The sequence below is a fragment of the Aulonocara sp. 'chitande type north' Nkhata Bay genome, linkage group LG7, assembly GCF_057382095.1.
Source record: "Aulonocara sp. 'chitande type north' Nkhata Bay isolate Kocher_YH1m ecotype deep benthic linkage group LG7, A_spYH_male_GT1.1, whole genome shotgun sequence".
NCBI lineage: Eukaryota > Metazoa > Chordata > Actinopteri > Cichliformes > Cichlidae > Aulonocara > Aulonocara sp. 'chitande type north' Nkhata Bay.
Window position 1 is genome coordinate 68,838,239 of NC_141350.1, and position 11,187 is coordinate 68,849,425.

Below are 11,187 nucleotides of genomic sequence, written 5' to 3' on the forward strand. Positions count from 1 at the left end.
TTTATCAAAGTAGATGTCTTTCTGAAAGCACTGTAACTAAGTTTAAGAATATAATCCACCCACTGTTATCATCTCCAATGCCCTGTACCAACACAGAGCAAAGCAGCTATCTGAACGCTACCCCAACAGAGGTCGATTATCTTGTTAATAATTTCACCTCCTCACTACGTACGACTCTGGATACTGTAGCTCCTGTGAAAACTAAGGTCTCTAATCAGAAGTACCTGACTCCGTGGTATAATTCTGAAACACGTACCCTAAAGCAGATGACTCGTAATCTGGAGAGGAAATGGCGTGTCACAAATCTAGAGGATCATCATTTAGCCTGGAGAAATAGTTTGCTGCTTTATAAGAAAGCCCTCCGCAAAGCTAGAACATCTTACTATTCATCACTGATTGAAGAAAATAAGAACAACCCTAGGTTTCTCTTCAGCTCTGTAGCCAGGCTGACAAAAAGTCAGAGCTCTTTTGAGCCAACAATCCCTTTAACGTTAACTAGTAATGACTTCATGAACTTCTTCACAAATAAAATTTTTATCATTAGAGAAAAAATTACCAATAATCATCCCGCAGATGTAATATTATCTACAGCTACTCTTAGTACCATTGATGTTAAGTTAGACTCTTTTTCTCCAATTGATCTTTCTGAGTTAACTTCAATAATTACTTCCTCCAAACCATCAACGTGTCTTTTAGACCCCATTCCTACAAAACTGCTCAAAGAAGTCCTGCCATTAATTAATGCTTCGATCTTAAATATGATCAACCTATCTCTAATAATCGGCTATGTACCACAGGCCTTCAAGCTGGCTGTAGTTAAACCTTTACTCAAAAAGCCATCTCTAGACCCAGCAGTCTTAGCTAATTATAGGCCAATCTCCAACCTTCCTTTATATCAAACATCCTTGAAAGAGTAGTTGTCAAACAGCTAACAGATCATCTGCAGAGGAATGGTTTATTTGAAGAGTTTCAGTCAGGTTTCAGAGCTCAGCACAGCACAGAAACAGCTTTAGTGAAGGTTACAAATGATCTTCTTATGGCCTCTGACAGTGGACTCATCTCTGTGCTTGTCCTGCTAGACCTCAGTGCAGCGTTCGATACTGTTGATCATAATATCCTATTAGAGCGATTAGAACATGCTGTAGGTATTACAAGTACTGCGCTGCAGTGGTTTGTATCATATCTATCTAATAGACTCCAGTTTGTGCATGTAAATGGAGAGTCCTCTTCACACACTGAGGTTAATTATGGAGTTCCACAGGGTTCAGTGCTAGGACCAATTCTGTTTACATTATACATGCTTCCCTTAGGCAGCATCATTAGAAGACATAGCATACATTTTCACTGCTATGCAGATGACACCCAGCTCTATCTGTCCATGAAGCCAGATAACACACACCAATTAGTTAAACTGCAGGAATGTCTTAAAGACATAAAGACCTGGATGGCCGCTAACTTTCTGCTTCTTAATTCAGATAAAACTGAGGTTATTGTACTCGGCCCTGAAAATCTTAGAAATATGGTATCTAATCAGATTCTTACTCTGGATGGCATTACCTTGGCCTCCAGTAACGCGGTGAGGAACCTTGGAGTCATTTTTGACCAGGACATGTCCTTCAACGCACATATTAAACAAATATGTAAGACTGCTTTCTTCCATTTGCGCAACATCTCTAAAATTAGAAATATCCTGTCTCAGAGTGACGCTGAAAAACTAGTTCATGCATTTATTACTTCCAGGCTGGACGACTGTAATTCATTATTATCAGGAAGTCCTAAAAACTCCCTGAAAAGCCTTCAGCTAATCCAAAATGCTGCAGCAAGAGTCCTGACAGGGACTAGAAAGAGAGAGCATATTTCTCCTGTTTTGGCTTCCCTTCATTGGCTTCCTGTTAAATCCAGAATTGAATTCAAAATCCTGCTCCTCACATACAAGGTCTTAAATAATCAGGCCCCATCTTATCTTAATGACCTTGTAGTACCATATCACCCTATTAGAGCGCTCCGCTCTCGCTCTGCAGGCCTACTTGTTGTTCCTAGAGTATTTAAAAGTAGAATGGGAGGGAGAGCCTTCAGTTTTCAGGCCCCTCTTCTGTGGAACCAGCTTCCAGTTTGGATTCGGGAGACAGACACTATCTCTACTTTTAAGATTAGGCTTAAAACTTTCCTTTTTTCTAAAGCATATAGTTAGGGCTGGACCAGGTGACCCTGAATCCTCCCTTTGTTATGCTGCAATAGATGTAGGCTGCCGGGGGATTCCCATGATGCATTGAGTTTTTCCTTTCCAGTCACCTTTCTCACTCACTATGTATTAATAGACCTCTCTGCATTGAATCATATCTGTTATTAACCTCTGTCTCTCTTCCACAGCATGTCTTTATCCTGTCTTCCTTCTCTCACCCCAACCGGTCGCAGCAGATGGCCGCCCCTCCCTGAGCCTGGTTCTGCCGGAGGTTTCTTCCTGTTAAAAGGGAGTTTTTCCTTCCCACTGTCGCCAAAGTGCTTGCTCATAGGGGGTCATATGATTGTTGGGTTTTTCTCTGTATCTATGAAGCGCCTTGAGGCGACTTTTGTTGTGATTTGGCGCTATATAAATAAAATTGAATTGAATTGAATTGACTATGGTTACCGGTCTGTCTGCAGTGTACAGGGTGAAGAGGAAAGGGGCGAGCACTGTTCCTTGTGGGGCCCCCGTGCTGCAGACTACCACCTCAGACACACAGTCCCACAGCCTCACATACTGGGGTCTACTGGTGAGGTAGTCAATAATCAACGAGGACAGCTGATGGTCCACTCCTGCTCCCTGCATCTTCTCCCTTAGCACTTAAGGTTGGATTGTATTCAAGGCACTGGAGAAATAACAGCGCACCTGGTGCTCTCCAGATGAGAGAAGCCCCCAATGCAGCAGGTAGGTGACAGCGTCATGGGTACAGATGGTTTGTACCGTGTCTTCCACTCTTGACACTTAGCTCCAGCTCTACAGCCCCGTCTCCTCCGCCGTAACTCCCTGGGGATCTCTGGTCTTTCTCTGGGGTGAATCAGCTGGTTGCTAAGGGCTAACAGCTGATCCCGGGTGTAAACAATGGAGCCGATGTTTGAGATTGCTCTCCACATACTGGGGTTAAACAGTCTGTATATGATCAAATAACACAGAAATAACTTCAAGCTGTTTCTGGCTAGCATTCTTGTGACAGGTTACATGGAAAAAGTGAAAAAAGCAAGGAAAAGAAATTAAATAATTTAAAAGAACAGAAGTTGGTCAGAGCTCCTGTAACTGTAAGCCTCTCCCAAGGTGCCATCAGGGACAGCCTCGAATTGAAACTGGACAATCGCTTGTTGATTGACTCCAGGATGTCAGTAAAGTGGCAGGTGATGATGTGCCGAGGGAGTTTGCCTGGCGACATCTTTTCGATGACTGCGTCTCAATTTTGGCCGTGGAAGATGCGCTCTGGGTCATCATCACTCTGTCCTGGAAGCACTGATTGATGAAACCGTGGAGAGCGTCTAAACCAGGGGTCAGCAACCTTTAACACCCAAAGAGCCATTTGGACGCGCGTCCAGTGTTTTAATGTCTCTGGTTTTATTGCTTGAACGTAGGTAAAACGGTAGATTTGTGTGGTTAAAATCGCACATTACACCCACAAACATAAACGGGCTTCGATTCAGGTCTGCTGTCACCGAGCTGATGATGTGTTGGGGGAAAACTCTGTAAAAAACCCAGGAGAAATAAAGACACAATGAGACAAAGTTACTTTCTTTATCAAACGTGTACACGGGTGAGCTGCTAAGAACAACTCACACCATGCACAGTGGCTTGGTAATTTTTATAGGCACAGAGCACAGAGACAGTGAGAACAGGATAACAAATAATAAACAGATAAAATAAAACAACTCCATATATGGTGCTAGTCTCGTCAGCAGAGAGCTAGGGAAGATAAAACAATCTAAAACAATATGTCCCAGAAACAAGATGTGTTTGCTGGGAAAGTCTAAAAAGATCATTCTAAACTAATCTAACCATAGACAGAGGGCAGACAAAAGGCATCTTTGTACATTTAAAAGAAGGTAAAGAAACATAGAATCATTTTTCCTGTAACATTCCCTCCTGTTTTAACTTATTTTAAATGTATACAACAATTGTCTGTGAAGGTTATTTATTAAGTATCTTAAGCAATTTTTTAATTTTCAAAATGTCAGCATAGCAGAAATGGAAGTCATTTGGTCTAAAGAATAAAACAAAAGAAAATAATAAAAAGAAAAACATAGTAAATGAAAATCATAGTAATTGAAATAACAAGTGGAATAAACAAGAAAAAATAATAAAACTAAAACTACAAAAAATAAAAGGATGAAAACTAAAATGAAAACTTTGTATTTAAAAATGATGAAAACTTCATATGTAAAATGAAAACTTCAAAAAAAATACAAGGATGAAAACCTTATACTTAAAATGATGCAAACCTTAAATTGAAAACTTTATATGTAAAATAATGAAAACTTCATATTTAAAATGAAAACTTCAAAAAATAAAGGATGAGAACTTCAAAAAATAAAAGGGTGAAAACCTTATATTGTACCTGCATAAACTACTAATGTGTTAATCAGTGCATGATCACTTGAAAAAGGCAGAAGTCATTTTTAATCACCACGTCATTCATTAGCAGTTATTACAAGTTCTCCTCTAACAGAATTGCAACGGGATGCTGTTCTTCTTTAGGCACGGCAACATAAGCAGTCATTGTAGTTGTTATCATCTTTGAAATCATTACTCTTAGACATGGCGGTGTAGCTGCTCCAGATGTGTGGTCAGTGACATATTTTTGCAGAATGGACAAATTCTGCAAAGCTTCATAAATGTCTCCTCCAGTTTCGTATCCATCAGGGATAAAAGTGCAACATGTTTCCCCGATCAGCTTGCAAACTCCTCCTTGTGATGCTGTTAGCAGGTCTAGTGTCAGTCTGTTCTGCAGCACCATCGTTCTGATGGCCTGCTGTTCTCCTGCTAAGGCGGTTCCCAGGGTCTTAGTCAAGTTGATGTGTCGTAGCAGAGCATATCGGTTGATTTCCACATGATCCCGCACCTCGGCAACTCCAATGCTGGGGATCAAGCTCTGTAAGAATTTCACTCCTCCTCAGATGCGAAACTCTGGTTCCTTTACTGCTTGGTGCCGTCCGTGCACATCCTGTCTGGTAATGAGTCTTTGTTTGTAGTATCATTCGGTAGCTGTAGTTGGAGCGACAGTTGAGGCTCATCAGTGTCGCGTTACTGGCACAGGTTTCGTTGAGTGAACAGTCCATACACTTCCTCTCGTTCCTCGGTGGGCAGAAAGTGTATATGTATTTGCATAGCAGTCAGTTTTATTATTCCAGTAAGCTGTAGTGTTCATAAACTGCCACCAGAAATTAGTGGCATAGCCATGGGGAAACTTGGTGTACTTTCCTTTGTCATACAGTGTCTGCCTTTTCTCCATATAACGTGACTTGTTGTCCCTCACGGAAGCAAAGGTGAGGAGCCCGGCCATGGTCAGGGCCGCTGCAGTTGTTAAGAGCCACCACCTCATGACGACGGGACACACCCTCCTGTCGCGAGTAGACCCCCCGGCCAGGAAAGCTGACCCCTCCACCGGGCGAGATCACAACAAGTGGGCAAGCCTGCCGTCAGCTGTGTTTAGATGGCTTCACTTACTGGCTCTGATGGATGCAAGATGGTCGTTCCGCTATTTTGCAAGCTCCAGTTTTTCCTTTGGAGCACTTTGATCAGAACCCAGTCACCGGGCTGTGATCTGCAAGACACTTGATAGACATCATTACATTCTTCGTCATTTACAATCATCTCTTTATTTTCCTACAACTTAGACATACATTTTGCTACTGAAATTGTATCTGCCTTTTTCACTGGGTAGATTTCTGGCCACTTTGAGGATACATCTATAACCACTAGGGTGTATTTTTACCCTTGGCATTCATTTAGCTCAATAAAGTCCATATGGATTGTGTGGTCTCAGGTTTCCCTGAGCATTACATTTTTGACACGTCATGCATGTTCTGACAAATTGTTTTGCTGAGGTTTCAAAATTTACAGTGTAGAATTTACAGTGTAGAAATGAGAGTATTGTGTAGAATTTACAGTGTAGAAATGAGAGTTGACAATACTGGTCAGTCCCCCCGTTGACAAATGCGTACAGCCATGAGTCACTAATGCCGCCATTTTGTGGAGGAATTTTGGCAACACTGGCTTGCCATAACACATCATTAAGTCGTTTGTCAGAACTGCACCGTGTTTTAGCCATTTTGCCTGCTCTGCTGTGCTTGCTGCTTTTGTTCATTTTTCAACACATCCAGTGGAATCTGATGTGTGTTTACTGCCATCAATGTGATGTTTGCCTGTTGTGCCGCCTATTTTGCTGCTCTGTCAGCAAAATTGTTGCCTGTAGTAATGAAAGAGTCAGTAGGCGTTGTAAGAGGTTGGCATGCTGGTTTGCCAGTTGGTGTAATCATTCCTCTGGTTTTCCAGATTTTTTGCAAAATGATGCACAGCAGAGAAAACATACTGGCTGTCTGTATGTATGTTTATTAGTTTGTCTTTGTGTATTTCACATGCGCAACAATCTCGTGTGAAGTGACCTTCCTCTCCACGGTTCTAGCAGGCGTTGTCTCTATGTTATCTGCTGTTTCTGCGTGGCTGTCTGCAGCCTTGGTGTTTGTGACTTTGCTCGCCTCTCTGTTCCTGATAGCCACCTGCGAATTAGTGTTTTAGTCTGTTGTCAACAGTCAGCCTTATTTTTAAGTTACAGAATGCTTCTCCCTTTTTTTGTTTTTTGTTTTTTTGTTTGGGAGAATAGATGCAACTCTACATTTTCACTTAAGGCAGTTTTAGATAATTTCTAGTTCTTCAAACAATGCATGGATCTCACACATTTCAAACTTTCAAGTTAGGGTTGTTTCCCATTTATACAAATATATATATTTAACTTTGCATTGCTCACAGCTCATAGCTCACAGCTCTAAACCTAGGCATTTTTCAATCATATGCCTAATCACTATGTGTCACTGTGATTCTCAAGTATGGTCACAAGTTCATTTAAATTCGTTTCCAAAACCAACAAAATAATCAAACAAAACCAAAAAACATAAACGTGTCAGGACACAAAAGAAAAAAGAAAAATGCTGCCACCCGAACAAGGCAGAAGTCTGCATATGTTGGCTTGTAATAGCATGCAGCTTGTAACATGGTAGACTAATGTGCCTGTGTTAATTCAGCTCCATATTATTGTGTGAAGTTGCACTGGGTTGGGAGTGGTTTTGTGTGTGTCACATTTTTGGTGAGCCAATGGCTGGAATGGGGTTGGACTAATTAGAGGCAGGTGTACTTGATTGCACTGATACACCGGTCTTCTTATAGCCCACACTACAAACACTGCTGTGTTGTTTTGTCTCTCTGTGCAGGTATGTAATGTGATGAAATCAGATATGTTTGGGATGGATGGGTTTTGCCCTATGAATTTTATATTAGGTGTGTCGTTTTGTCTCTCTGTGCAGTCCAGGGCCTATTATATGCCACAGCCTAAAGGCTGCAGGGTTGCAGAGGCTTGAGTGACCACTGGCTATATGCTTGCAGGGTGGTGGGTCTCCAAGGACAACTTCTAACCCTGTTAAAGGCAACATGTGGAGTGCAACTTGGCTGTGTGGCATAGCTGGCTCTGGCCTTGGGACTGTGTGTTTTTATACAATTCATAAGTGGGACACTGGACTGTTTTATCTTTTATCTCTTGATATATTTTTCATCAATAAATTATCTTTTAGAATTTTATTGACTGACATCTTTTTGCCCATGACTGAGACGGTTGGTCAGACCTACAGTCTTTCTTTGGGTGTGTTACAGCAGCTTCTGCTCTAAAAGAAACAAATAAATAAAAAGAAAAGAAAATGTGTAACATGCTCATCAGCTTAGCAGTGTCTACATATTTAATTCAGCTTCTCAATCCTGTAGTTGTAGCTGTTGTCTACAGGGTTTTGCTTATTGGTTGTTATTATAGGTGTGCTCTATATCTCAGCAATGTGTCATTCTAGGATGATAGGTTTCAAGCTGGTCAAGTGCCTCTATGCACTTCATTAGTTTAGTTATTCTCTGTATTGTCTTCATCTCACATGTCATTACACTGAGTTTCAGCAAACCTTAAGCTTGATGCAGACTACTGCTTAACAATTATCCACCTCACATCATAACCGATTAAGGTGCCTCTTCATATTAATATTATGTCATTGTTAATATTATCCTCTTTGTCTTATATGACAGCAATAGCATATTATAATATTTTATCAGTGTGTACCATTATACTACTACTGAGCCAATTTGTTAGTTAGGATCATCTTATTCAGCAAACAGATAATTTTGAATTCATCCAATCTGCGGTCACATTTGTTCTCTCTGTTGCATGGCGGACCAGGCAGTTCTATTATAATATATTATTTATATTTTATTTTGTATCCATCAAGGGCTTCAGATGACCTGCAGAATCATCCTTTTCCCAGGGTGGAGACAGTTACCTTTTCACACACTGTCCTTGGCTGAACAATGACACAGCCTTAATATACCTTATTTATTTTATTAAAATATTTTCGTGTGAATTATTTGCTTTATATTCATTTTATACATGCTGGGCATGGTCATCATGCCAACTGTGTTTCATTGTTAATATCACTTTACAGGTTGTTATCCTTGCTATTATTAATTTCAAATACTCTAAAGATCATTTCTACTGTAATTTTCCCTTTGTTTATCTTTATTTCGTACTCTGTTCTCCCGACTGTTTATATTTTGTTTTCTTAAATCTCTCAGTTTACAGACACTGTTTTTGTCCGGCGTCTGGACTTTTCTTTTCTCACCACTGCTCGTCAGCAGGAGTGAGTTTTAATTTCACTTGCTTGATTACCCATCTTATTTATGTATTTACTTATTTTTGTTTAAGTAATACATACACGATACAGCTGCTATAACCTTCGCTGGTATTAGAGACGAGAGTGGTTGCTCACACGCCCTTCTACTTTCGGACTATTTCCAAAAGCGGTGTGAACTTTACGAGACGGAACTCGACCGTTCTCTCAACTCACCAGCACGTCAGTGAACAGCAGTAAAAGAAAAACACAGTAGGAGCAGCTCAGTCTCTTATTGGACCGTGAAAATTCAGCTTGCTCCGTTAGTTACAACAATACACACACACACACATTCACATTCACATTCACACCTATTCGCGCGATCGGAACCCTTATCATAAGGGGAGCTGCCAGTCTTTCTGTAGACGAGCTACTTATTCCCTAGACCCTGTCTAGACCCAGCTGGGGGAGCTACCCAGAGCTCCAAACCTAATCCACAGAAGTGGGGAGCTTCCAGTCGACGAGCTCCAAGCTACCAGCCGACGAGCTACTTTAAACCCACAGAGGTGGGGAGCTTCCAGTCGCGACGAGCTACTTTCGCTATTTTAAATTCCCTGAATTTAAAATACACTTTTACGCAAGATTGTGTCAGTGTGTCTGTATCTACCTGGTCGGTGTCGCCGGGTCTGGTCCACCTCGATCGGGCCCCACCACCGTGGGTCGCTTTCTAAGACGTTGGCCAAGACCCGAATTTAACGCTCTTGGTCTTTTTCCACACACCTGGTGTGTGGGCTGTCGACAGGCGAACAACGTGGACTGGTCACGGAGATGGGACACGATGGAGGTGCTCCGGCTCCGAAGGACCAAGAAATGTTGGGGGAAAACTCTGTAAAAAAACCCAGGAGAAATAAAGACACAATGAGACAAAGTTACTTTCTTTATCAAACGTGTACACGGGTGAGCTGCTAAGGACAACTCACACCATGCACAGTGGCTTGGTAATTTTTATAGGCACAGAGCACAGAGACAGTGAGAACAGGATAACAAATAATAAACAGATAAAATAAAACAACTCCATATATGGTGCTAGTCTCGTCAGCAGAGGGCTAGGGAAGATAAACAATCTAAAACAATATGTCCCAGAAACAAGATGTGTTTGCTGGGAAAGTCTAAAAAGATAATTCTAAACTAATCTAACCATAGGGAGAGGGCAGACAAAAGGCATCTTTATACATTTAAAAGAAGGTAAAGAAACATAGAATCATTTTTCCTGTAACATGATGTCATTCACCTTGGGCGATTTAAACAATGATAATTATGACAAGGGGAACCTCTCGCAGTAAATAATACAGTTCAAGACTCACTGCTAACAGTTCAATGTGTGTATTGCACACATCCGGGGTCCCAGTCTGCTCTCACACACCTGGTCCAGGAACTTTTTTTATGCAGCGTTTCATGTCCTTGTTGGCGTCGCAAGCTCGTCCATCTTATTCACCAGCAATCTGACGTTACCAGTCACTACTGACAGGAGAGCAGGACGAAATCTTTTCCTCTCCAGTCATCCTGCTTTCCCGGCTCTGCAGCCGTGGTAGTTCCTCTTGATCATCGTGGGGATGACGTGCTGAACGCCAGCGCGGCTATGCCATCTGAGTCCCAGCAGCTGTAGCCAAAGGAGCAGAATGGCGTCGCAGTCATCACAGAGGAGTTGTAGTTTTAGGAGAACTGCGTTTCCAAGTGAATAAAAGATTACTTGACTGTGCAAGAAGTATGAACTAAGTAGTGGAAAACAAAGAATAAATAAAAGGAACAAAAAAGAGTGAAGTAGCTTTAAAAAGCAGAGAGCATGCCAGACAGGCTGCCGTCCGAGACGAGTGAAATTCTGTTCAGTGCTCAGTTTCATCTGGAGCTGCAAAATGCAGTCAAAGCCTGGCCTGTCATCGTGGAAAATGATAAGATTCTTATATAGCGCTTTTCTACTCTCCCGGAGTACTCAAAGCACTGTATACAACATGCCACCTTCACACCCATTCTCGCAAGCACTTTCTCTATACTTAGTGCTTTCTAAGAACATTCACACACATTCATACTCCGATAAATACATCGGAGAGCAACTTGAGGTCTTGCCCAAGGATACTTGACATGCAGACTGGAGGAGCCAATGATCGAACCACCAACCTTCCAGTTATCAGTAGGTGACCTGCTCTACCTCCTGAGCTACAGCCACACCAATGCGGTAGGCACAGTGAACAGTGTGCTGTGGAGCGGGCCACACACTCGGACATATTATTAGATCTGGCTGTGTAAGCTGTCGAT

The 11,187-nt window shown here is 41.7% G+C and overlaps 1 long non-coding RNA gene across 1 annotated transcript; it reads right to left on the reverse strand.

Moving 5' to 3' along the window:
* Positions 1-3,748: 3,748 nt before the first annotated feature.
* Positions 3,749-10,075, reverse strand: LOC147326839 (uncharacterized). Its single transcript, XR_015130517.1, has 2 exons — positions 9,542-10,075; positions 3,749-7,893 (listed from the first exon to the last, which is right to left on the reverse strand). It is a non-coding gene; the product is annotated as an uncharacterized LOC147326839 (long non-coding RNA).
* Between the last annotated feature and the right edge of the window lie 1,112 nt (positions 10,076-11,187).